This window comes from Lissotriton helveticus, chromosome 2_1 (genome assembly GCF_964261635.1).
Source record: "Lissotriton helveticus chromosome 2_1, aLisHel1.1, whole genome shotgun sequence".
NCBI classification, from domain to species: Eukaryota; Metazoa; Chordata; class Amphibia; order Caudata; family Salamandridae; genus Lissotriton; species Lissotriton helveticus.
This window is the reverse complement of record NC_136059.1, coordinates 1803694796-1803721855: the sequence shown is the minus strand read 5'-3', so window position 1 is coordinate 1803721855 and position 27060 is coordinate 1803694796.

Here is a 27060-nt window from a genome sequence, read left to right as displayed (position 1 = left end):
GATGAAATCAATGCGTGAATATGACTTATGTGGGGCAGAGAAGAAGGTATAGTCTCTACCATCTGGGTTTTGGAGGCGCCAGGAATCTTTTAGGCAGTATCGCTCACATAGGCATAAGAGGGCTTCGTGTGATCGGGAGGAGTGAAACATGCATTTGGATTGTCTGTCCAAAATTGGGTCCAGGGGGAGATTGATGTCGCCCCCCACTATTAGTAGATCGTCTTGTGGAATGTGTTCTAACGAGCGCGAGACTGAGTCCCAGAAGTCGGGGTCATCAGAGTTGGGGCCGTAGATATTCACCACATGGATAGGGTCATCTTCCCATAGTGTCATGTGTATGTGAGACTAGAGTTAAGTTGGATTTTTTCGCTAGTAAAGTGATAACTCCACCTTTTTTGTGTGCCGCGGGGGAGCTCAGTATATGCGATGTCCAATGTATGTTCAGGAAACGTATGTCCTCCTCTGACAACTTAGTCTCCTGAAGTAAGATGACATCCCCTTTTGTTTTAGCGAGGTATTCGAAAATTTTCCGTCTTTTTACCGGATGGTTAAGTCCTTTGACATTCAGGGAGATGACGTTAAGGTCGTCAGCCAATGATTTGGCGCTAGACATCACTGTGAGTCTTACTCGCTAAGGATTGATCTGGCGGCAAAAGTGTTCGGTGAGCGGGGTAACGTGTTTGCCCGCGTGGGTCGAGTGGTGGATGTAGACCTTGACTTGTTGTGTGCAGAAAGGGTAGCCTGCATAGTTTAGTGTGTGGAGATGCAACTTTAAATAAAGGGTACAGGTTACAACATGTAGTCAACGGTGACTGTGTCGAGAAAAAGTGAGTGCTGTACTTGCAAAGAACAAACATAAGCATAAAACATTACAAAATAGAGGTAGAAATTCTTGACTTCTGGATCATCTTAACCTTCTGTAGCTCCCTCCCAACCGATTTCACCCAATGTCCCCCCTCTTTCCTCCCCTCCCATCCCCCCCCAATACGTACGTAGGGAGTACGACGACAGTACCTTGCTAGGTAGAACAGGAGTAACCTTAATAAAACATAGTAACATTCCCAGTGATGGAGTAAATTGGGATAGTGCAGTCCCGCTGTAAGAGCCGGAGTAGCAAACGTTAAACTATCCAAGCCAGTTTTAAAATCGGCAGGAGTGGCTAAGGTTGGGAACCTATTGTGTGAGCACATTGACTCTATGCGATAACTAAACAAAACAGTGGGGTTGAAAGTAACCCAGGTCGAGGTGGTAACAAGGTATAAAATGAGCTATAAGGCTGGGTACATATAACCAGACTGATTGCGGTGAAGGCATCGTATGGACAAGAGTACAGCGCAAGAAAACAGAACAGACTATGTAGAACTTTAGTGCCAAATAACAAAGTACTTAAAGTCTTAGACTACAAACTCACGGAATACGAGAACACTTAGGCAGGGTGCCGCACTTCTTGAATTAAGGGGTTCGCTGCTTCTGTATAGAAGTCCATAGCGCCGAGCACATCTCGAGCCTGTAGGTAGCAAGACCCTAACTCTGTCAGAGCAGGAAGTCAGTGGATCGGAGAGGCTTCATCATGAGAGGCTAGAGTTGCCGTTTTCCTTTTATTGGAGAGTCCTGTTGATTGATCCATTTCTTGTGCAGTATGATCTTCGAGTAGGTGTGCAAGGACCTTGGGATCCGTGAAGAATTTGGGAGGCCGTCAATCATGATCTTGAATTTGGCGGGCCTGCGAAGGAGAAGGTGATGTTTTTGGATCTGGGCTTGTCGCGCAGGTCTAGAAAACCCTTGCGCACTTCCACCGTGTCTTTCGAATAATCCTGTGTGAAGATGATTCTCTGGCCCTCCCATAGTATGGAATGGTTTTTCCTTGCGTATTGAAGGATCATTTCAACATGCTGGAACCTGAGCGGCTTACAAATCAGCGGCCTAGGGCCTTTGGTGTGTTTGCTGGCGAAGGTGGGGATCCTGTGTGCCCTGTCCAATACGAGGCCATGAGGGAAGTCTATTTTGGTGATCATTGGGATCCATGATTCTAGGAAGGCAACGCAAGAGTCCGCATCTTTCTCAGAATTCTCCGGTACGCCAAAAATTCTAATGTTCCCCCTTCTGTTCCGATCTTCTAGCTCAGCATTGTGACGTCTAAGAGCGTCGGTTGTATCTTCTAGGCGTTGGATTTTCTTCGTTGATTGTCTTGATAGATCTTCCACGTCACTAATGCGCTGTTCGGCTGCCCCTAGACCCGTGTTCAGGGCGCTCATGTCGGCCCTAATCGCTGTCAATTCGAGTTGCATGGATTCGGTGTTAGCTTTGGTGGATTTAGAGAGCTCATGGAGGTCCGCTAATTTCTTAAGTATCATTTCCATCGTGGCTGCCATGTCTGCTTTGTTTTTAATAGGCGATTCTGAGATCGTCGGTTCTGGTTTCACCTTCTTAACAATATTTCTATCTTCCCTGTTAGACATTATGGCAGAATAGAGAGGTGATCGAAACGACAGGAATTGCAGGAGAACTTGGCAGGATTTCCAGTCGCAGTTACCACTCTGCGTGAGTAGATCAAGCGTGTTGAAATGAACCGCTTTATCTTGTGAGAGTCAGCAGTGCCTGGATTTGATGAGGAGATACATTTGAAGACGAAGATTAAAGAGCTTGATTAGAGGCAACGAGATGTGACTAACACCTGTACAGGATCAGGTGGGGCAGGGTGACGCAGGCGATCGCAGGTAGAAAGTAAGCATTACACTGGATGTCGGAGTGGAGGGAAGGGCCACGTGTTGCTCTCTAGAAACGTCGGTTAGAGACCTCTCACCCCTGGTTATAGACCGGTGAAGGGTAGAGGTAACTGACTGTGAGGCGATGACCAGGAGGTGTAGGGCTAATCCTCAACCCACGGATGGCTGGGAACGCGGGGTGTGGGCAGCACTCCTCGTGGTGTGGAGACAGCAGGGGCTTTGATGAGCAGCTCCTCGGACAGTGTGTGGCAACCACGAGGTGTGGAGAATCTCTTTGTAGAATTTAAATGCGCTCTTGTTGCACACAGGGCTTCTCTCTCCTTGTAGGGCAGCACAGAGGGATCTTGTGGTGATAGATGATCACACCATGGAGTAAGAGACTACACCATTAGCAGTAGTTAAGGCAATGTCGAGGCTCCGAGGGCGCCGCCATTTTGAGGTCAGGCAAGTCGGGCCGATTCTCGGTTTGTGGAGGCATTTACTTAAGCTCCTCTCACCTCAGTGGGGGTCCGACCGTATTTCAAGGTGTGCTGCCTCATCTCCGGGCCATGTGGAGGGAGGATGCTGGCTGAGAGTGCTGGAAGCAGCCTGCGCCGTCAGGCAGAGAGTCCGTGACCGGGCGCCGCCATTTTGTGAGCCTCTCGGAGCCGGGGCGCGGGACGGTGAAAATTGGAGAAAAGTCTGCGAACAGAGGTCCGGGGTCGCAGATCAAGGCACCGGAGGGCATCTCATGGCTCCATAAATCGTGGCCCCTGATTTCTGCTCGACTGCGTGCGGGGAAACACCGGGAAGAAGGCTGTAGTCGCTCCCCTGAACTCCGGAACTCCGGATTAAGCGGCCATTGTTACCGCCGTCCAAGCCACGCCCCCCCGTGGTAGTGGGATTTTTAAAATATTATTTTCGAAACTAAATTTTAACAAATAACATTACATAATGTATTGCTATGGTGTTTTCCCAATAACTAGTGAATTATGTTGCACTGTCATGCAGTGAGTTCCTAAATTTATCAAAGGCAAAACTAGAAAGTAGCAGTTAGCACAGTAGCTTGAAACATTCACTTCTACAAAAGCAGTCTGAAAAATAGATAGGCCTGGGCTGAGGCAGAGGCCAGGCAGATATGTACATGTAAATTACAGTGACCTGCCCTATCTGTTTTTCGGTTAGCACCAGACTGATACTGAGTTCTGTAAACTTGCTGAAAGGACGTTTCCGTTTCCCAGAATTGTGTGGAAGTGAAAGTGTGCAAAACATACCTCACTGGTCCTCTCAAACAATTGTCCCATAAGGGCAATTCACAGTTAAATATATAAAGGCTAAAAGAAAAAGGAAGAGTAAAAAAGAAAGGCCATTTCAATCAAAAAAGGAGAGAGGGATTGTAACTCTTTATTGAGTTCTTTTGGGCGCGCATTAATTTGAAATTTTTGTGTGGATATATTTGGAATATTAATTCACAGGCACAGGACAGGCAGATTCATGTTTTAATAACATGTGTAAATGTCAGTTTTAGACCAGCATGTTCGAATTTCTGCAATCACGAATGTAGTGTTGTGGGTTTGTGAACATTGCCAAGTGGACCTGCCAACGAACGAAGGAGAATATCTACAAACCTATATGCTAATAGGCATTTCAGGTAGATCTCCATTCTGAAAACAGCGTATATGTGTTTTGTCAGCAATGGACCAGTATAGTCATGTGACACTAGGTCACTTATCCACCATATCACTGGGCCTCTGCTGGATTTTATAACAGGCCCTTCTGATTTTTAGGTTTCGACTGTAACAGCGCATGAGCTCTGGCATGCAAAAGATATCGTTTACTGTAAGAGGCTTGGAGCCTAAACATTGCTTACCATTTGTTGGCTTCACTGTCACTCTTATTTGCAGCCTCCTATTTAAGCAGTGCATGCCTGTTTCACTTCTTCTTTCGTTGGGAGAAAGGGCCAAGTACTGTTTGCTCCAGCTTGATTAGTGTCCTTGCCCTGCTCGAGCTGTGATTGAGGTACTTTTTTACTTCTTCCCCTCTCATACCTGACCTGTAATGAGTTCCACTCTCACCAGAATTGTCTTCCCTTCCAACGCCACTGCCCCTTGTCTGCTTTCCTACTTCCCTCACACCCCAACCCCAAGCATCAGTTGTTCGTGTTGCTTCTTCCCTCCTAACACCCATCATACTGTTGTCACAATTGCCTCTTCTCTCCCACCCCACCAAAACTCTGGGGGTGGGAGGGACAAAAGCAACGAAGACTAGGTTGACAGGGCAAGAAGAAAGAAAGTACCTCAATCATAGGGCGAACAGCGGAAGGACACTAATCAAGATGAACCTGGATGCATCATATCACTTTTTCTCCAACTTTAATACAATGATTTTCTCTCTCTGGCCTTCCCTTCTGTTAGGCTCAGCTTCCTCTTTAGTGGAGACTGCTGGCTTTTCCCTTTCTGTCCATACCTGTCACCTGTCAGAAAAGCTGACGCTGCCTGATCCCCTCTAATGCAGCAGTAAGATCGCATGACCCTAGGTGAGTTGAGTTTTCTTTTAAGCATGAGTCCTTAGTATCCAAGCCCTGTGTATATTTCCTTACAATTGTGGGGGGAATGGAATTAGCTTTTTACATGGATCTCATATTCTAGTGACATTGGGGAACTCGAAGTTGCAGTAGCAGGCAGACTGTGAATGACAGAATGAAATACCTCAGTAATTACAGGTTTAACTATTAGTGATAGGCCACGGGGTGAAATTTATGAAAGGGCAAAAGCTAGGTCAAGCTGGAATCTACTTTTCTGGGACAAAGCCAACCTCAGGCAAACCACTAGACCATTGGTCTAAAAAAAGTATACAATTATGTGTATAGTAGAATATTGAGGAGAGAGAAAATATGCATGGCACGCTCACCCAGCAGCAAAGTTGATCTAGCCTCATTAATCCTATTATTCCTTTCAGTAACCGCACATCGGTTCTGGAATGTTTTGAATACATTGGCATTATGTTGTTTAAACACATGTACCTCATGTGGTCTGTTTGTGCAAATATACAAACTACGGGGCAGATTTACGTTACCTGGCGCATCCCTGCAAATCAGCAGGGACGCGCCAAGAAACGTGCACCACGCAATGCCATTGTTGCGCCACCACGGATGTGCTGCATTTACAATGCGGCGCGCCATGGCGCAAGGATAGGCAGATGCGTGTCGCATCTGCTGGCGTAAGGTTTGCGCAGTGATGGAGTTGTGTCGCGGGTACAATGCAACTCCAGCACTGTGCTAACCCCGCCTATCTTCCACATGGTGCATCACACCTTACGCCTGCTTTAAGCAGGCGCAAGGTTTTGACGCAGCTGGGTCGGAAAAGTGACTGAGTGAAATCTTGTAGATTTCACTCAGGCACTTTTCCGCGGTGTTCCTGCGCCGGGATGCCCACCCTGCGCCGGTACGTCCACATGAAACCTGATGCAGGTGTCATGTGACGCAGGGCTTTACAATGTGATGCATCTCCCTGGATGCGTCACGTTGTAAATCCCCTGCAGCATGGCGCTAGCTTTACGCCGCTGCTGCGTCACAGAAGTGATACAACAGCAGCGCAAAAGTGGCGCACGGGGCATGTAAATCTGCCCTGACATGCTTCTTGGCACTTTTAGGGTTTTGGAGTGGTGAAAACCCTGGATCTATACTGCATTGTGCTCTGAAGATATGATGAAAAATTAGGATAGTTTTAGATTTTTATTTTTTATTTGCTCAATATTTTGTTGCATTTCTTAAATGGACAAGCATAAATCTTGGACCGCTACCCAATAAAATGCTGCCCTTAATGTCTGGACTTGGCAGCACCAAATATGTTTGAGTTTTACTACGGAACTCAGTCTTCACAACCGGTTATGTAATATTAGAAGGTGCAGGTGAAATTAGGTTTACACCAGTATAGTCTCACATAATTTCTGGTAATTAACATCAGATTTGTGATGAAAAAATCCTTAGATTAAACCACCATACTGCATCGTGTAATTGAGACTTTGTTCATGTAAAAATCCTTCGGTAGGAAAATGTGAGCTAACAAATCGAACCCATGCAGGTTTTGTTCATATCATGCATGATTTTGAGCAATTCTTTAATTCACAATGGGCCCTTGTTCCAAAAATGGACATGAGCATGCATTTCACACTAAAATAGTGCATTATACTGAAGCTGGCATATCGTGCACAATGCATAGTTTTGGTGGCATTATGCAGAATTTTGCAAAAGAAATTATGGAATTTTTGCTCAGGCCTATTGTAGTGTAGTTCCTATATTCCCAATAGGCTCTGCGCCTTGGAATAATATAGACAGCAGTTTAGACGTAGGGCTGAGGTCATCTAGGTCTCTACTGACTATATTAGACTTAATTCGTTTTGCCAGCTAGCTCAGAGGTCACTAGAAACTTTCTCGAATGCTCAGGAAAGAGTTAACGCTCCTAATTTAGACAAGAAGGGATTAGCTTCTGACAACCGCATAAACATGACAACTTTGCACCCTCAGAATAAAGAGTATGGGTCCGATTCACAGAATGAACTTAAGACTAAATCCTAAACTTACTACTATTTGGTATTCACAAAATGCACTTACTACTTTCGGGATTCACAGAGTGAACTTACTACTTTCGGGATTCACAGAATAAACTTACTACTTTTGGTATTTACAGAATAGATTTAAGACTACTAACTCTAAGTCCGAACTCGGGCCGTAAATTCCAGCCCGGAGGCGGAGCTTGCGGCCCGGAGGCGGAGCTTCTGGCCCGGAGTCGGAGCTTGCGGCCCAGAGGTGGAGATTTCAGCCATGGCTAAAATCCCCAACTCTGAGCCAGAAGCTCCGCCTCCAAGCTGCAAGCTCCGCCTCCGGGTCGGAAGCTCCGCCTCCAGGTCAGAAGCTCCGCCCCAAGCCGGAAGCTCCGCCTCCGGGTCGGAATTTACGGCCCGAGTTCGGACTTAGAGTTAGTAGTCTTACATCTATTCTGTGAATACCGAAAGTAGTAAGTTTATTCTGTGAATCCCGAAAGTAGTAAGGTCACTCTGTGAATCCTGAAAGTAGTAAGTGAATTCTGTGAATACCAAATAGTAGTAAGTTTAGGATTTAGTCTTAAGTTCATTCTGTGAATCGGGCCCTATATCTCCAGAGTCGTTTGAAAACAATAGACAGCTATTTCACTCAGTCAATCGTGCATACTTAGTTTCACCAGAGTGCAGAGAAATAGAGAGACGGGCGTTTTCAATAAAAGGTGTTATTCATTGAGCAGTCTTCTTTCTCATGCAAGAGAAATGAATTGCCACAATTGCAATACTTATCATAAAGTAAAGTGCGTACAGTAAAAGGAGTATTATGAAATAATACTGTAAAAGCATTGATATGGTTTCTTAGCCATATTGTACTTTAAAACGGATAAAATATGTACATACATAAAAACATTGATTAACATACTCAACTGGTGCTTCTAAGATACGCCTACCCCGGTGTACCTGACCTAAGCCTATTACGTGGGAAGGAGTAAGTAAGTTGCAGTTTAAGTTAAGTTGGTTTTTGCCAAGGAATCTGAATCAAGAAATCTCTTAAGGGTTTAGTCAGCTCCGTACCTTGATAATAGAATGTAGGAGGTCTTGTATCTCTCTCTCAGGACTCGATCTCCCAGCAACCCGCAAGGGTGACTGGAAACACTGGAGCTGGAATTTCTCGGCTGGAGAAAAAGACAGCGTCTCTCTCAGTGCGTCAACGGAGGGTCGGCTTTCTTCGGCTCTCGCATCAGTTGGGCATCGGGCAAGTAGATAGCCGCTCCGCTCCAAACCACCGTGTGTTTGCTTAAGGCAACGTTGGTATATTTATACCTGAAAGGTGCCGGGTTTGACGTAAGGTTGGACATAAGACGTCACTAAGAACTAACAGTTCTTTCTGGACTCCAGGAGTTCTTGTGCAAATCAAAACAAAAGCAGGGGGAATTCCCGGGCTGCTGGAGGCTTGGTTTGTTTAAAGAACGCGTTGTACTTTCTAGGCGTCTAGGGGAGTAGTCTTGCCATATTTGGACTGCATGGGCTATTACTAAATATGGATATGGTTCTTATGCCTTTATAAGGATACTATTTATTATAACCATATAAGGGCATAAATCGGGAATATCGAATTAGGGTCCTAGATAGAAACACAACACTATAGTAGTGCTGGTCATTAAACTGGGGGCAAACCCATTGTTATAGGTGCACTGTTCATATTGTCATTTTAAAAACAAGCACAGTCAGGAAAGTATAACTATATTTTTCCTGATTTTGTATGACTAAAGGAAACTATTGGTGCAAGCTAGGCCTCTCTAGCAATAACTGGGTTAGTGTGGTAGGTGACTCCTCCACCACCCCATTCTGCCAGAGATGGCCCATCATGCCAACACACAAAACCTCTCTTGTGATACTCTCTAGGAGGAATACACAAATGACAACTGCCAACTACACCTAGTCATGTGGCCCAAAAAATAAGCTGCAGGCACCAAATGATTAGGACAAGAAAATGCTAACGTTCTAAAAGTGATATTTTCAGAAATGTGAATTAAAATCCAACTTTTCCATTAAAGAGGGATTTAAATTACAAATCCCAAGACTCTAAACATGACCTTGCACTTGCTCCTAATCAAAAGTCATCATTTAGTGAATCCTTTTTAAAATGTCTTTCATGGGGGTGCAAGAGTTCATGTTTTATCTCCTTCAGTAGAAATCAGGTACCCATGTCACATGAACACACAAGCAGAATAAATGTGTTAGGCAGTAAATATAATGGTAACTTGGTTTTCTGTGTGGAATGTATTGATTTGCATGAATGTAATGAAGGACAATTATAAATGATGTGGTTGTTTGAAAATAGATTTGTGAGTTCAAGCCTGTGCCCTAAAGCTCATTAGGCATACATACACACATGAGCGACATACGGACGTTTGGTCAAAGTCTCATTTCAATGTGTTGGGCAGCTGTTCATGGGACATCAATTCCAGTTGTTTTTCAAGCTGATTTCCCAATATGCTGTTCCTCCGACAGGTTTTTTTAAAACAAATATATGCAGATGAAATCTTTCCTTCTTGGTATAATAAAGGATACTCAGATGACACAGATGCTGTAGGGTATCCCTTGTGCGGACCTTTTTTTTTATAGTACACAACACAAGGGGATGATTTGCAAATTTTACAAATTGTTAACTTCAGATCATCTGGATAACTTAGCTGCAACTAAATGAACTTGTAATTTGTCCACTCAGATCGATATGAATATCTATTTGTCTTAACAATTTATGTGTGAATGTTTCTAGGATGAAGGTTCATCAATTTAAAGTACTACAAGTAATCTATTACACACCAAATCGACTGTGTAAATGGGACTGTCGGTCGAGCTCGAATGCTTCTAAAGTCAATGGCTGATAGAGGCCATACTTTTTCTATCCATAGTGAGACAGCTCTTTACTAGAAATGAGTGTTTCAGGACATTTCTAGGGTACTTAGAGGCTCATATACCCTAGATTGTAATTCATTATCTTTGGTACATCCACAGTGGTTACTGTAAAGTTTTCTGGTATTTTATTTTTTAGGATAATTACTGCCAGGAATATGTGTGGCACAGCTCTGGATTGAACCTAACATTCAATCGGCCGCCAGCTATTTGAACCAATTTGTAGAAATTTGCGGGATTGAGTTATCTCACAATCCACAAAAGAAGCACTGGTGACAAATATGGGCTCCAATCAGGGCCGGACTGGCTACCGGGCAGTTGTGTGTGCTGCCGAGCTGGGGGATGCTTTCTCTGTGGTGTGGGCTTATTTAGTTGATGGGGACCTGTGTGCGCTTTGAAATAAAAAAAGCAAAACGAATTTCGTTTTGCACACACAGGTCCCCATCAACAAAATCATCCCCCTGCTCGGCAGCACACACAACTGCCCAGTAGCCAGTCCGGCCCTGGCTCCAATATTGCACGGTAGGGCCCAAGGTACTTAAGTGAGTGTTGAATCTGGATGTGTGGGCTGATAAAAAAATACTAGGCTTCTTTGGACTAGAGGGAATTTGGTGCTTGCCTTTTTACCCCTTTGTGTTACAGGGTCTTCAACTATATTGACTGATTACTATTTCTTATAGTAATTCTGAAGTACCATCCATGTTCTGAGAATAAGAATAAAAACAATTAAAAACAAAAAGAATAAACAAGACGGCCATTCAGGGCATAGCACAGGCAGCTCTAGCCCCTGCATCCAGTGCTTAAAGTGAGCCGGTGGTTCCTGGTGCTCGGCACTGGCACTTCATTGTCAGCACTGGTGCTTGTGGCAGTCTGCCACAAAGTGGCTCTGTCTGTCTAGTTTTGAGATGAACACAACAACAGTTATATTATTAATTCAATATACATTAAAAATTACTATTACCAGCCAACCAAGCCATTCTTATGGGCCTGGAATAGTCCAAATTGTCACACTTGTAGAAGCGTGGAGTTTGGTAGTTGTGTTATTACTATCATTGACAGTGCTGGCAGGGGCAATGTGTAGTGCAAGCTGTTGTGGCCTCCTGGCGAGATCCCTGGCATTTATTTTTATTTTTGTTACAAATTAAGCACTGCATGCATCAGAGGGTTCCACAATTCAGACTCAGGACTATGAATATCTGTGAGACATGGGGAGCGTCAGGCACCGCCACATCTGTAGGAGAGACCCATCATTTTGCTTTACTCCACTGACCCCATTAACACATGAATTTCTATGTCTATGTAGAAACATATTTATTTCCCTAAAATATTGTTTGGTCTTGGTGAGAACCCTTCAAAGCTTTTTTTGAAGTCATGAAATATCAATTTCAATATTACTAGAAAGTCTATATAGTGGAGGGCACATCCATCCATGAGATTCATTTGAGTTTTGGCTGCCTTTCAGTGGACTATTCTTTCCGCTATTCACAATAATTGTCTTGGCATGCGGTGGGACATTCCTGACTGCTTATAGTAATGCAAGGCTTAAGCAGTTTTAAGTTTCAAGACAAAGGCCTACAGCACATCCGCGGAATTCACTGTTCTTTTATTGTTGACCATAACTAATTCACCAAGAAATGCGAAGAGGTGATGCATAAAAGAATTCTCAGAATAATATACCCAGCTATAAAGTACCGTTTATAACATGCTGCTTTATGGTAGGGGGAAAAGTGTAACGCAGATTTTAATCAGAGAAAAAATGTTCAACAGTCAATCTGTGCTCAGTTTATATTATTCTAAACTATTTGCTTTGTAGTTATTTCAGCGCCTGCCTGTTTTCTATATGAGTCAGACATGACAGTTTCCGCATTTTAAGTCATTAACAGCTCCTGGAAGTATAATCAGTTACACAAAGAGCTATGCTTTTAGGACCCTATGAGATTTCGCATGGTTGGTGTCAGATAGGAGGGAGTAGGGGAGTAAGTTCCACAACTCAGGTACCAGATAACAGAAGGCTCCACCAGTCGGGTCTGTCAAACCGGAGGGGTGTCCGATAGAGCTGCACCTGGGGATTTTAGAGCGCAACTTGGAGCATAGAATATACCTTACTTATTGCTGGGTTTGCATGTTTACTTCATTTGATTGTAGACTGAATAGTCTCATCTAGAGTGTCATTAGTTCAATAGGGCCCTATGCACAAATAATTCTGGCCTTTACTCGAATAGGTTTATGTCTAACTTTTTAGTACGTGTTGACTTTTTGGAACATTCAAATAATTCCAGAAGCCCTCCATGCGACTCTCATAGGTTCCGAGGATTACTCGGATGCATAGAATATTTTTAGAAGCAGTACAGAATGTATTTACATTTCTCTATGTACACATTTCAAACTGAAGTATATTTGTATTCTAAAATAGTTTCTAATTCTAAAAAATACTTCAGAGCAGGATATCTCCTTCGATTCCTCCCCCATCAATCCCGAGGGTGCTCCCTTCTGCCCAACACCTTGAAACCCGATTGACTCCTCCAGTAGCTATAAATTAATCTCTGTCTCTCTTCGGGATAAGCAAGTACCTGCCAAATGTTTGAGAATGCCTAAAAATGTGTCAGATTGTGGGGTTTCAACAAACTTGACAGATAGTCATACCCTGAAATTATCACCACTCTGCCCTTGTGAGCAAATGTCATTATATAGAAAACTCCACCATGCTGCATTAATTTATTCATGAGGGGAAATTCAACAATAAATGCAAATGGATATTTTGCGGATAAGTAAACTGAATTTAAACCCATAAGTTAAGGTACTTTAGCACCTAAGTGGTATGGACAGAGGGCCTAGTTTATAAAGGCAACCTACACTAGTGCGTAAGTTCATAATTTTGAGGACGTTTACTACTTTTCAGTGTTCACAAACTCCGACTGGAAGTTACTACTAAACACAAACTCCTAGCGTAGGCTACTACAAAAAAAAGTAGCAAGTCCAGCACTACAGATTGCCTACCTCTCATACAAAATAATGAAGGTAGGGGCTCAAAATGAAACCCCAAAATAAATAATTTTCAATAAAATAATATAGTTCAAAAATAAAGCAAGATAAATTAATGTTAAATATATATATATCCACTTGACAATGGACATCATCTATTGGTGATTATGGAAATACTCACGATTTCAACTAATTAAAAATCTTTCATCTACAACTCAAGAACAAGACATTGAAAGACAAAATGGCATCTTTGCGACTTGGGGTGTTCCAGCTACAGTAAAGTCTGACAATGGCCCCCTTTCAATGGTCGAGAGTTCAGAGATTTCTTGGTGCATTTGAAAATAAAGCATCAAAAGAGCACACCTCGATGGCCATAAGCCTATGGACGTTATGAGCATTTTATGAGTATGCTAAAGAAAGCAGAGCAGTGTGCCACTCTTGAAAAGCTCAATTTGAAAACTGTAGCCAATCTTGAAAAGCTCAATTTGAAAACTGTATTGAAGTCTACCTTGAGAGCTTATCGTTCAACACCCCACTCAACCACATGTGAAAGTCCTGTGACCTTGAGTTCGGGAGAGCAATGAATACCAAGTTACCTCAATGGACCAATCAGAGAAACAAAGATGAGATGACAACACATAAGAAGGACTTGGTTAACAAACAAAAGATGAAAGTGTATGCTGACGAAAGACAAAGAACATTGTCTTCAATAGAGATCATCCAGTGCTCATATGACAAATGCATCAAACAAAATCTGATACTCATTTTGATACAGAACCTTTCCAAGTGGAGTCTACTAAGGGGCACATGGTGACTGCCCAGCACCCTGGGAAGTATATTACTCAAGACTCTTCTCAATTTAGGCACTTGACCAATCGTTCATCAGATCTAATAGTTGAAAGAGATACTGAGTCTGAAACATCAACAACTGCTGTTACTTCTACACCATTGACCCAGAACTTGGATATCAGTGATGACACCTCCCAGTTTACCAAAACAAGATCAGGTCAAACAATTAAATCAGCAAGAAGACTGATCGAAGAGATAGGGATGTATATCTCTCAATATCAATATTTTGTAGAAAAATATGTTTTTATTTAACAGAGGGGGAGATGTAGTGTCTTGCAAATTAAAATGATGGAACCCTTTTCGCCCCAGATGGACTCCGTAGAACTGTGACATAAGTGTTAGAGCAAAATGCACTGATTGCTAGCTTAAAATGTTGAGTTCATGGTTAAACGCAGGAGAATGAAGCTGTGTATTACTAAGCTCCGTGTGTGGCCTAGTCTTTTGCAGGTACCCAGGCAAGGGAAGATGCTACAGCAGGGTCATCCCTAAACTTTTTACCCTCCCCCTCCTATTTTCTGAACACATTGTTGTTGGCTTTTAGGACTTTGTAAACTATACCACTGCTAACAAGGGGGCGTTATCAAAGTGTGATGTCCCTCTACCCACCCCATTCAGAGGTGGGTGATGGATAGAGCGATTATAGGGGAACCAGATGTTATTGATGTCATCATTTTGGATATACTTCACTTTTTTACCACCAATGAGCTTTCTGACGACATTTCGATATTGAGGGAGGCATTTAAATGTGCCATGTGGGGTTATTGATTTCATTACGAGAATGCAAGAGGAAGAAATGGAAGGAGGAAGTGGATACCCTACAAGAGAAAGTAGATAGAGTTTATCAAGCATTAGCATCAGACAGCTTGGAAATCATATATGAGAGGAAGTGCAATGCCAAGGTGAATATTAGGGATTACTATCTCCAAATACAAATCGTCAATGACAGGACATTCCAACAACAGGTATATGAGGAAAGGGAACCTATAGGTCACTTATTAGCCTGGCGGGCAAAAAACAAGACTGACCAAAATTTGATCTCTAAAATATGAGATCCTCAGTCTTGTCCATATACTAAAGAGCCAGAAGACATTTAACACGTGTTCCTTAACTATTACTCAAGATTGTATGAGGATGAACAAACAGGGAACCAGTCACTGGAGCAACGGGTGGTAGAGTTCCTTGAGAAGATATAACTGCCTACTTTGATGGAGGAAGCAGTCTCTATTTGCTTTAGATCTGTTGGAAATGTCTCTTTCTGCATGGTCACCCCCAAAGCTTTTGCCTTCCTCCTCCCTTGTGCTGAATTTGTTTTTGTTGGCTTTGTGCATTTACCACTGCTACCAGTGCTAAAGTGCTTGTGCTCTTTCCCAAAAATAAGGTAGCATTAGCTAATCCATAATTGGCATATTTAATTTTCATATAAATCCCTAGTAATGTCCACTACCTGTGCCCAGGGCCTGCAAGGTAAATGCTACTAGTGGACCTGCAGCACTGATTGTACCACCCGCTAAAGTAGACCTGTAAACATGTCCCAGGCCTGCCATTGCAGAGCCTCTGTGTGCAGTTTTAAACACTCATGTCCAACAAGCAAGTTAAACCTCTTGCCATGCCCCAAACCTTCCTTTTAATACATTTAAGCCTCCCTAGAGAATGCCCTGGACAGCGTAAAGGGCGGGGTGAAATGTGTTTAAAAAGTATCATATGTACTTTTAAGTTTGACATGTCTTGGTAATAAAAATCTCTTAAATTCTTTTTCACTACTGCAAGGCCTAGATTTCCTATAGGATAACATTGGGATTATCTTATTATATTTTATAAGTGTAATATCCAAATGAGAAGATATGCCTGGATCAAGTTTGGTGTCCCTGGAATCCTAATGTAAATTTTAACTTATGCTGAAGTCAGATTTTGAATTGCAATTCCGAAACTGCCACTTTGAGAATGTGAGCATTTTATTGCCTTTGCCATTTGGTGGCTGCAGCCAGTCTCTAATCACATGTGTGGGTGTAGTTTGCAATTGGGCTTTGTGTATTCCACCTAGACAGCAAAATGGAATGGAAGATTAGGTGTTGCTTGATAGACCATCCTGACAGGATAGGAGGGAGGAGTTGGGCACAGGCTCACTTATCTTGAATTGGCTGATTCCTGTCCACACACAAATGGATGCATACTCCCCTTTACTGAGTCCGGAGCTAGGGCAGGAAGAGTGGCCATTAATGCACTTCAAAGGCATCTCTTTGAAGTCTACTCCACTTCAAGGGCACCACTGAGTATGAATCTCAGATACCACCACTTAAGGACACTTCTCTTCTGGACCTATGGATACTCTACCAGGAAGAAGGACTGGCTGTGCTGCCAAATGATGTCACCCCAGTCCTTGAGTCCTGGAAGTGCTGCTTACCAGCAGTACTGATGCATGTTCTCTGCTGAGTGGCGCATCTTTGAGCCGAACTGAAGCATCTCCTCAACTGAGTGGCACATCTAAGTGTGTAACTGACAGGTCACTACTGGATGGATTGGACCCGGTGCAGAAGGTCTGCTTTGCACTTGTAGTCTTCTGAACCAACACATCGCCAAAAGCACCGCACATCCCTCGACCCAGATCCTCGCATCTCTTGCTGATGACAGCTCGACTACGATGCCAGCCTCTGCATCACAGCCTCGAAGCTCATCAAAACTGACACTTAAGCTGCACGCCGCATCCTTGACAAAAGGACTTTGCATCACTAGCCCCATCGACAGTACCCTTGACGACAATGCACAGGACCTCACACCAGAGCCTCAACGCATCTCGGAACCGATACATTGCTTCGACTGCATTACACTTCTTTGCCTCAGAGTCAGGCAACTTTGTTCAGCGGGCCTAAGTTGGTCCCTCTAGCTGGTTTGCACTCCATCGCTGCTGGCCTGAACTTGTGACTTTGCCCTGGTCCGACTCAATCAGATTTGCTTTTTTGACGCTTTGCGCTTTTTGGCTCTATTATACCCTAAAACTTTGAAATTGAATACCTGCAGTTTCCTTGATCAGATTTTTGTTCTTTTGATCTTGTTTAATTTATTAAAATATCTCTGTTTTTCTGAACCTGGCATGGGATTTTTTTGTGTTGTGTTTTTACTGTTTTACTGTTTGAAATGTTGCACAAATACCTTACACATTGCATTCAATTAAAGCCTGACTGCTCTATGCCAAGCTACCAGAGGGTGAGCACAGGTTACATTTCGGGTTTGATAGTGCCTTACCCTGACTAGGATTGTGGTTACTGCTGGACCAGGGCTCACAGCCCTATTCAACCAGAACCCCAATTTCTAACAAGATCAATAACAGAGGAGGTGGACGACACCATAAAGTGTCTCCCTAAAGGAAATGCTTCAGATGAAGATGGGCCCCGCATTTTATAAGACTTTCGCTTCAACTCATAGATCACCTTTAACTATGCTTTTTAACCATTTGTTAGAGCGTGGAAAGGTCCTGCATTCCCTCTGTAGGGAAGTCTTGATGAATTTTTTGAAATGAGGCAAATCAACAACAGACCTGCAATCTTACAGACCCATAACCTTATTAAACTATGGGGCATATTTATTAAGATATCACACAGTGCAGCAAGTTACGTGGCTGCGCTGTGTGATAGGGAAATGGCAGGAATGCACCATACTTATCAATATACAATGCTTTCCTGTCATTTCCTAGTGCTGGAGCACAATGTGCTGCCTAATGCCAACGCAGCAAAACACACAAGATGATGGGCGGAATGTTACACAATGGCAAAACATTCACACCAAGTCACAGATCTGGGTTTAATCCATTGTTATTTTGCTCACCAAGCCACCCCAGTTCAGACATGGCCATATGCAAATCAGTCTTGACCCTGTGCCTTATGGGAACAGTCCAGCCCGAACTGCCAATGCAGGCACCCTTGCAAGGGTACCTGAGTTGTAAGCAGGATTGTTTGTGCACGAAGGGACACCTACCTTCAAAGAAACAATTCTTTGAGCCATTTTCCTCTTTCTATGTGTGATGCAGAAAGCAGCACACATAGAAAGAGGAATAAACAAGTAGAAATAAAGATATGGCATGCCTCCCTTGTGGAAAGTAACGCAATGCAGTGATGTGCATATGTATTGTGTTACTCTGGAATTATCAAGCCATTCAGGGTCACACAAGGTGGCCTTGTTTGGGTTGATAAATCCTACTCATGGCGCAAAAGCGACGCAAAATTTACATAAATATACCAATGACTATAAGATTTGTACCAGATCCTTGATAACAGGGTTGATAGGGTTGCTTCCATTCTCATAGCCAGACATCAGAATGATTTTATCCTGGAGTGAACCCTTTATGCCAACAAGCATTTTATAAATGAAATTATTGATATGGTAAGGATGGATGCTCTTCTTGCTATGATCTTGTTGATTGATTCCAAGAAGTCTTTTGACCTTGTTGATTGGCGATGTTTATTTAAGATTTTAGATGAATTTCGAATTCTTATTCAGTTTACGAGAGCCATTCAATTATTGTATCAAGAAGCCTTTGCACAGTTAGTTCTCAATAAATCCCTTGTAGGGCAGATTAGTTTGAGACTTGGCACTCGGCAGCGGTGTCCCCTCTCCCCCTTTCTGTTTGTCCTTTTGATTGAACCATTGGCACAATATATTCACTGTTACTCTACCTTCTGTGTCGAAAATGAAGTTATATGCAGGTGATTTGTCTCTTTTTTAGGCCCCTACTTTGGGTAATATTAAGAATGTTTTGCATGCGATAAAAACATTTACAAATGTGTGGGCTATAAAATCAATGAGAAGAAAACATAGTGTCTCCTTTTTAATATCTCAATAGAGATTATTCTTCCTGCCTCAAGGGAAAATTACAGATCAGGCCCAATAAGGTATCACTGGGTCTATTATTTGAAGGAACTGATGGAAATGTTTAAGAACAATTTTAAACCTATGATAACTTAAACTACGAAGACATTTGAAGATTGGAAAGGCTTGCTCCTGTTGATTGTGTGTCTTATTGCATTAATTACAATGTCAATCTTACTCTTATTTTTGTTTCTACTTTTATCATTCCCTTGTAAATTGGAAGTTCATTTTTTAAAAAGATTAGAACAAGTAATCTCATCTTTTATGGGAAACCAGAAATGCCCTTGGGTAAAACTCAGAGCTTTGCAGTTGCCTAAGTCTCAGGGTGGATTTGGTCTTCCAGATTTTCCAAAATATTTTATGGCTTCTTTTATTATGCTTGTCTTCATCCCACTAGCACCCAAAATAATCCGATCTAAGGGGCTCATTATGATGGCGGAAGGACCGCCCTCCTTCCGCCATCATACTGAAAATTCCCACCGCCAAATTAGGATGGCGTTGGGAATAACAAAAAGCACTTCATAGCAGTTGTAGTTTTCCATTTTTTAAACTGGGGTATTTTAAGTCTTTGTCTGTTAGTTACTTAAATTGGGCAGGGTGACTGGGGGTGGGTTTAATATATTTAAGAGTGTTAGCTGATTATGTGCTATGTGAGAATTGTTTACCTTCCCTGATATGCACTGATATGTAAAAAAACAATAGCATTTTCAAAACTTTAAAATTGCATATCTCCAGTTCTACTGATTTTTGCTGTTTTAGTCCCCACTAACTTCTTACGTTTCTCTATTTTTCTAATTCAGCATCTGATTTTTCATGTGTTGTGTGTCACTTTATTACTGTTTGAAGGGCTGTATAAATACTTTATACATTGCCTCTGAGTTAAGCTTGACTGCTTTTGTGCCAAGGTATCAGAGGGTTAAGAACAGGTTAATTTGAGGTTGGCTTGTTTTTCACCCTGACAGAATATGGTTGTTGCTTGAGTAGGGTTTCACCCTCTCAATCAGTAACCCAATTTCCAACAGGTGTGCTGAACATGTTGCACTCTGCACAGAGTGGAAGTCAAAATGGTATATTACATGGGGTGGGCTCCTGTTTAGGTCGAAGTCTACCAGACAGTGCAGCTGTATGGTTTGCAAAAACTTCTTGTAGACATTCCGAAAGCTTTCCTGGGAATGCATTCCGCCCATTTATTACTATTGGCTTTGTGTTTTGTAACTCACAGTAGCTCTCTTTCTAGTTGCTGGCATTCTTTGTTTTAGGCTGTCTAGTATGTCTTTGTCCTTCCTGTGGAGTATACCCTGTTTACTGTATTCTTCCATGACTGCTCGCTTTCTGTAAACAGGCATTTACATTTTGTACTGATCTTGTCACATTTGTAGCACATTACTTGCTGAAAAAGTGCTTCAATGCCTCATCGCGGGTAGTAAGCACTATATAAATGCAATTACAATACAATACAATACGTTTGGGGCCAGATGTCTGACCCTTTTTTGTGGCCGCAAACGGGAGATTCTCCCATTTGCGACTACAAAAATTGGTAATGGCAATGGTAATGCAATTTTGCAAGTCGCCATGTACAATTGTTTTGCGACCTCATTACTTCAAGTAGGTGGTAAACCACTCGCAAACGGGAAGGGATCTCCAGGGGACCGCTTCCCCTTTGTGAGTATGTGAGAAAGTATTTTTAAGAGCAGGCAGTGGTCCCTGGGACCACTGCCTGCCCTTAAAAAAATGAAACTGTAAAGTTTCATTTTTCGTTTTTAAATGCAGCCTGTTTTCCTTTAAGGAAAACGGGCTGCATTTTAAAGAAAAAGACTGCTTTATGTAAAAGCAGTCCCAGACATGGTAGTCTGCTGACCGTAGCAGCCACCATCCACTGGGAGTGCTAGCCATACCTAATGGGGTCGCACATTGGGACAGCCTCATTAATATTAATGAGGCATGCGATTTGCAACCCCATTAGGAATTGCTAACAGTGTCTGAAACACTGTTATACATCCCAATTTGCGAGTCGCACGTGCGACGCAATTTGCGAATCGCAAATAGGTGGGTCGTACATCTGGCCCTTGCAGTGTATTCAAAGACAGAGATCAAGTTTCAGACTCTGTTTTCCGAAGCAGCTTGGTGTTTACTTTTCTTTCTCTGAATTCAAAGTTAGAGGATTTATTTGAAAATCATGCTGGGCACTGGGGGTGTGCTGGGGCAAGGCTTGTAATGTTACTTTTTTCTAACATACAACAACATTTTTATGCATGAAAATTAACTGTGCAAATATTTTAGAATATATCAGAATTAGGAAAACACTAATGAAGCACTTTTTTTGTAATTCTAAAGTGTGGTAAGAAACAAATATTTAAAAACTAATCATTTCTCCAGGTGATATCATTTCTACACATTATTATTTGTGTGCTGTATGGTTTAATGACTAAACTGTATGTCTTTGCAAATGTAATGGCCATTTCAATTGAAAATGTGTTGTCTGTAATAGCAGTGCTTTTGCACACCCTCTACTCCATGAGACTCTGCAACACTCTACTCCCCTCTGCGCTACACCACTCTACTCCACGCAAATCCACACCACTCTAAATCATTCCACACCACAACACTCTACAGCACTCCACAATACTGTACTCCATTCTACACCCCTCAATGCTACTGCATGCCACTATACTCCACTCTATGCCACTCTACTCCACTCTACGTCACACCACTCTCTGCCACTCTGTGCCACTCTACTCCACTCTATGCCACTTCACTCTAGCCAACTGTACTCCACCCTGTGCCCCTCCACTCTATGCCACTCCACTCCACGACACTCCACAACACTACACCAAAATACTCCACCAAGATTGTTAAGTCTAGCAAGGTTGGATGGGTAAAATATGAAACTCTTCTCAATTTCACTGTACTCTACTCTACAACACTATTCTCCACTCTAAGCCACAAAGCCTTAGGGCACTCTACTTCACTCTGTGCCACCCTATGCTACTCCACTCTACACTACTCCATGCCACTTCACTCTAGACCACTACTCTACACCACTCCTTTCTATGGCAATCCACTCTACAACGCTCCATGACACTCCACTCTATGACACTCAGCGACAATCTATGCCACTCCACCCTATGGCACTTTACTCTCTGACATTCTATGCCACTCTACAACACTCTATGCCACTCTACATCACTCCACTCTACACCACTTCATTCCTCTCTAAGGCACTCCATGCTATGGCACTACACTCAATGACACTTTGCTTTGCTCCACGCTATGCCACTCCACTCTACTCCACTTCACGGCACTCCACTACACTCTACAGCTCTCTACTCTTTGACATTTTACTCCACTCAACAACACTTTACTCCACTCTATGACACTGTACTCCACTTTAGTTTATGCCACTCTAAGACCCTCTACTCTATGTCACTCCACTCTATAGCACTCTACCACTCTAGGCCAGTTCACTCCACTCTGAGGCACTCCATTCTAAGACACTCTAAAATAGTCAACTCCACTCCACTCTACTCCACTTCACACTATTCCACTCTATGCCACAACACTCCACGCCCCTTGACTCTACTCCAATCCATGTCACTCCATGCCACTCCACAATATGACACTCTACTCTACTTTACCCCTCTCTACTCCCATCTATGCCACCCCATGACACAACTCTATGACACTTCATGCTATGACCCTCTACTCTACTCTACGACCCTCCACAAAACTCTGTGACACTCCATCACACTCTATGACACTTTACGACACTCCACTCTACTCCATGCCACTCTAGACCACTCGACGCCACTCCACTCAACAACACTCTACTACACTACACTTCACTCTAGGACACTCTACTCCACTCCACTCTACACCACTCTATGCCAGTCTATGCCCTTCCACGACCCTCTATGACCCTCCATTCAATGGCATCCTGCTCTATGAAACTTCACTCTACAAACCCCCACTATATGAACCTCCACCTCTCCACTATATTCCCCTCCACTCTATACCACTCTACATGACTCCACTCTACACCACTCCATTCTACTCTACTCCACTCTAGTCCATCCTACCCACTCTACTCCACAGCACTCCACTCTACAACACAGCACTCCACTCTATGACACTCTACAACACCCCACAACACCCCACTCCACTCTGTGACACTCTATGACACTTCATGACACTGTATGCCACTCTATGGCACTCCATTTGACTATATGCCACTCCACAACACTCTATGACACTCCGCTCTGCACCGCTTTATTTATGGGTCTGTGACTCTTGCACAATAACAGAAGAGGGACTTCCTTTCTGTCAATTAAAACAATGAACTCTGTGACCCCTGTACTTTTTTTAAAAAGCTATATTTGGTATGAAAGCAAAATGTAATATATTATTTAAGGGTATGTGTTACTAAAGAGAATCCCAACCGGCACAGATATACAAAAGTATTTGCTTCTTTTATGGGCAATTTATCAATTGAGTCGAACCACGTATATCATCTTTTAGACAAGGTGTGCACAAACTGCTCTTGAAAATTATCATGTACATAAAAGGAGGGTTCCAAGACACTTAGGTAAGTTGTGTAGAAACTGTTTTCTTTGATTTATCTAATGTTCAATTAACAGACACGGCCAACATTTGTGTTTTGAAACTAACATGTCACATTGTCAAGGCCAGTTACAACTCATATATTGTTATCTAGAAAAATAGAAAAAATATATACATTTTACTCAATTGCAATATCTAAATATTTAAAAACATAATCAGTTTACACCTGAATGATTATTTTAATGTGTTCCACACCTATATAATATAACTATGAAAGAGAGAACCTGCTGTGTTTTAGTCGCTATCAATTCATAATTTCATATAATTGTTTTTTTTTCATATATTTCATTTCTAATCTAAACATCCAGTAACATATCATGACATTGTGACCATTTTCTATATAATTATCCCACAGCTTCTGCATTCTAAACCCATGATACTACCTTTAAAGCTGAGATGTTGAATTGCAGGTTGGCCTAATATTGACTCCACCTCCTGATTCTTTCCATCACTGCCATAGTGAGAGTGCTGGCCCCAAAGGAGCTGCAACTGCTCTGGTAACTGTGTCAACCCAATTGTGGCTGAAATTGCCAAGATTACTGTGATGTATCAGGGGACTTAACTTGCTACGGCACCGCCTGGGAAGCCCAGGCTCCGCAAGCTCCATTTCCATGGCCAGATGAGCTTCAGCAGCCAGGCCCCACCTATGCTGGTGCATAGGTGGGACTCAGCTCACCAATGAGCTGAGCTCTGGACGACTCATGCACCAAGATCTGGGCTGCACCCAACCTCCTATGTAGCCCATAATATTGCTTTCAATTGCGTTGGATCTATGCTTATGCAAGGACATCAAGGCTGTGGAAAATCAATGAATGTGTGCAAGGGACTAACTCTTTTCCCAGGTCACAACCAGAATTACAACTTTTAAAACACATGAGCTAAGTGTTCATTTGACTTGTAGTGCACCAAACACTGCATATGATTGTCTTTTTTGTTTTTCCTCTTATTGCTGGTTAACAAACAAGATTACCAAGGGTCCCCTGGGAGGGATTCACATGAGGGGAATCAGTGAATATATTGCCACAAGGAAGAATCATAACCAGGATTGCTTCCCTGAGTACAGAATTGATTTGTGCAGTATTTAGTACAGCTATGAGATTAAAAATTACTTTATTTTCTAAAACAACAAGCACTGAGGTGGACATTAAAGTGTTTGTGTGTGTTGGTTGATTCATAATTTTTTAGCTCAAGAGCCCTGCTCCACCTCCCTGACAGCCTGTAACTGCTTATCCTCGCTACCTTGAGTGTGAAATTTAGAAATGGTTGTTACTGGAAACGTATCCAGACCCGTAATTGGGCGGACACCAGTTGCAAACAACCTCAAATACAACAGTAGGGGGCCAGGAGCCCCTGTCTGTCCTGTGGCCCCAACATGGAGTCAAACAGGTAGTAAATATGCATACTGTAAAATGCAGCAGAGGCTGTGGGGCAGAGTAATAGCCGGTCCATGACAAGCCACTGCAACACACTGGCAGAGCAGACTATGCTTCCTTCACTCAATCAATCAATCAATCAATCAATCAATCACTGAGACTCTAGATAATCTTCCACCCCCAGGAAAAGGACAGCCTTGGGCTAATAGCAGTTCTGGAGCGAAAAGTAATGTCCTTTCCACTGCACATGATGAGGCATGGAAACAGATAATTCTCAGCCAAGACTGCCCTGCCCGTAGCCCATTCGCTGACATTTCCGGTCTGAGCATGCCGAAGATGTCAGCCATTTGTCCCCAGAATTGGGATAAAATTACCTTTTCCTGGGTCTGTGCAGTTATTTCCTATTCCATGGACAAATCTATGAATAAACAGAATTTGCTACCTGATTTCTGGCTGCTGTTGGAGATTCTGGTCCTCTGGTACCCCCCAACCAAATTCAAGCAAGCTTGTTTGCATTTAGAGTAAAGACAATAACACACCTTGATAAAGAGGATCAAGGTGTGTTATATATAAAGGAGCATGGGCTCAGCATAGTGTCTTAGACCGATAACACCCAGCTCATCCACTCTCTCATGAAAAACTCAGAAGACACCAGACTCAGCTTCCAAGAAGGAATGAAAGACGTCGCAGCCTGGATGAGCGACAGCTGCCTCAAACTGATCTCAGAGAAGACAGAGGTCCTCGTCCTTGGACCTGCCCTCACAGTGTGGGACAGCTCCTGGTGGCCCCCTTCCCTCAGAAATCCAACCCACCACAACGGACCACACCCGGAACCTCTTCATCACTCTAGACTCCTCTCTCACCGTGACCCGCCAGATCAATGCTGTCGCCTCCACCTACTTCAACACCCTCCGCAAGACCTTCAAGTGGATCCCCCCTGAATGCAGAAAGACTGTCATCCACGCTCTCATAACCAGCAGACTGGACTACGGTAACGCCCTCTGCACCGGTATAAACAAGACCCTGCTACACAAGCTCCAAACCATCCAGAACACCTCAGCCAGACTTATCCTCGGAACTCCATGACACGAGCACATGACCCAGCACCTACGAGACCTCCACTGGCTCCCCGTCAAGAAGAGAGTAACCTTCAAGCTACTCACCCACGCTCACAAATCCTTCCACAACATCGGACCCAAATACTGAAACGAAAGAGTCTCCTTCCATGTACCCAAAAGGAACCTCCGCTCCGCCGACCTCACTATGGCAGAGACCCCACGCATCCGCAGAACCAGAGCACGTGGAAGAGCCTTCTCCTACATCAATCAATCAATCAATCAGTTATTTGTAAAGCGCACTACATACCCGTGAGGGTCTCACGGCACGGGGGGGCGGCGCTACTGATCAAACAGCCAGGTCTTGAGCAACCTCCTGAAGGTCAGCAGGTCTTGGGTCTGCCGTTGGCTCAGTGGGAGGGTGTTCAATGTCTTGGCGGCGAGGTGGGAGAAGGATCTCCCACCGGTGGTTGTTCTCCGGATGCGTGGGACGGTAGCGAGTGAGAGGTCGGCGGATCGTAGCTGGCGGTTGGGGATGTAGAAGGAGAGCCGTCTGTTGAGGTAGGCTGGGCCGGTCTTGTGGAGTGCCTTGTGTTGGTGGCTAAGGAGTTTGAAGGATATCCTCTTGCTGACGGGGAGCCAGTGCAGGTCTCTCAGGTGGGGTGTGATGTGGCCGTGGCGTGGTACGTCGAGGATCAGACCTGCCGAGGCGTTTTAGATGCATTGTAGTCATTTGATGAGCTTGGTCGGGGCTCCCGCGTAGAGGGCGTTTCCTTAGTCAAGGCTGCTGCTGACGCGGGCCTGGGTGACTGTCTTTCTTATATATGTCGGGATCCATCTGTAGATCTTACAGAGCATGCAGAGGGTGTTGAAGCAGGTTGAGGAGACGGCGTTGACCTGCTTGGTCATTGAGAGCTTTGAGTCGAGGATGATTCCAAGGTTGCGTGCGTGGTCGGTGGGTGTAGGGGCTGCTCCCTGAGCCGTGGGCCACCAGGAGACGTACCAGCCTGAAGGGTTGGAGCCGAGGATGAGCACCTTCGTCTTGTCTGAGTTCAGCTTCAGATGGCTGGTCTTCACCCAGTCGGCGATCGCCTTCATTGCTTTGTGGAGGTTGGCTTTGGCGGTGATGGGGTCCTTGGTGAGGGAGAGGATCTGTTGAGT